At 40.0% G+C, this 1,873-nt stretch overlaps 1 protein-coding gene across 2 annotated transcripts in view; it reads left to right on the plus strand.

The window, feature by feature from the left end:
• Positions 1 to 1,873, plus strand: part of Clpb (ClpB homolog, mitochondrial AAA ATPase chaperonin) — a 151,661-nt gene that overhangs the window by 29,176 nt on the left and 120,612 nt on the right. The gene's annotated exons all lie outside the window — the stretch shown is intronic.

The raw sequence follows: 1,873 nt of genomic DNA on the forward strand, positions 1-1,873 counted from the left end.
CACAAAACTGGAATTTTCAGATACACGAGTGATCTGCCTCCGATTGGCTGAGAGACTTAGCTTTCCTTTTTTTTTTTTTTTTTTTTTTTTTTTTTAGCTTTTCTTGAATTGGGTTTCTCTTTGGTTCCTTGACTGAATTTATTCTGTTTTATCTGTTTTATCTGTCATCTTGCACTCCAAGCACTTATTCTTTAAAAGATAATTGCTATTATCCTAGGGGTATACCTCAGATCAAGTATTTGCTTTACTAGCACGCTCAAGGCCCTGGGTTTAATCCCTACACTACCAGGACATAAGAATGGGGTTGGGGGGGAATATAAAGATAGAAATCAGCTTTACAGTTGGGAGACCTGGAACCCAATCTTAGTTCTGGCCTTTAGTTGAATTTCAGAACTATGGACATCTGTTTCTCCATGAGAAATTACTTGTTTCTGCATTAAGTAAATACCTGTTCTGAGCTAGACCTTATCTTAAGGATCAGAGACCTTGGTGGAGTTCACATCCTGACATGGAAAAGAAATGCAAGTAAAGAAACATCATATATGATGTCAACAGTGATGTCAGTGCAGAGTGCACAGGGTGTGACTGAAGCGGAGGAGGTGAGGGGAATCCATCTGGTAGCAGAACAGATGCTCACAGCGTCTTAAGACTCAAATATGATAATGTATGTGCTATAGTTTTTAAATGGTGAGTTATTTTTCCGTGCCTCTGTTAGACCTCTACACATATGTATTTATTCTCCACTACTGATGCTGTACCTCACCCAACATTCTTCTTTCCCGGCTTGCAGACAAGAACAGCCAGTGCTGAAGAAGAGGGGAAGGGGGATTGCTGTTCCTGCTATGAGTATTTTCAGAGTTGAGACTGAATAGAAAATAACACAGTACTTAAAGAGTACTGTCAATTAGTGATCAAGTGGCTAGTAGATGTGCTTTTGGGGATGCTTCTCTCTGAATCTAATGAGTTGTTGGTTTAACTGATTGCTCTGTCTTTATCTAGGGTCATTAGCAAATCAGTGATGCCTGTTGAATAAAGTGAGAGTGCTGGCTTGTATTTTTGTATTTAGTTGCTTTGGTTTCTAGGACTAATTACTAGGTGTTTTGTTTTGTTTTGTTTTTAAGATTTTGTGCCCTCCTTCCCCAGTATCTGTGGAAGACAATTTTCACTCTTAGATTTATTTATTCACATTGCAAAACTTTGGGGTGCCCTACTGTTTGCCAGGTACTGTTCTAGGTGCTTGAAATAACATCATTAATAAACAGGCAGAGGTCTCTGTCCAGATAGAACTCATTTCTTTACTCATGGTAGAGCCCAGGCAGAGAGGGGAATGGGCAGACAATAAACAGTGTCATAAGTAAACCACATAATATACAAGAAGATAAAAAGTGCCAAGGAAGAAAAAAATAATAGAGCCTGTAAGAAAGGAAGCATTGGTGTGCTGGTCAGGGTGAGTGGGCCTCAGCTGATCAGCTTTCTTGGAGCAGTCTGGAGAGATCACCATGTCCATCCCAACATAAGCTACCAGCAGGTGTCTCCTTACTAGATGTATACTGGTTCTCCTAAGACCAGTCACCAGACCCTTCTGGAACCATGTGGGTCAGAACTGAAATACTACCACCTTTGAATTGGATTTGGGTGGAGGGAAAGAGCAACCCCCCTTGACTGAGGCTGAAAGTAAAGATCTACCTTCTTTGGAATGTAGACAGCCCAGGTGCTCAAAAGAAATATGCTGAGGTAGCCCATCCCTTGTCCTTCATGTGCCTCTTACTGCTTTAAGTCCTTAGGAATATAGAATACAGAAGTCTCCATCTTTAGGGAGTTTATGTCTTACAAACTTTTTTCTATGTATTATTTAATTTAGTTTTGAGTAATA

Source organism: Octodon degus, unplaced genomic scaffold, assembly GCF_000260255.1.
Source record: "Octodon degus isolate 3935 unplaced genomic scaffold, OctDeg1.0 scaffold00146, whole genome shotgun sequence".
NCBI lineage: Eukaryota > Metazoa > Chordata > Mammalia > Rodentia > Octodontidae > Octodon > Octodon degus.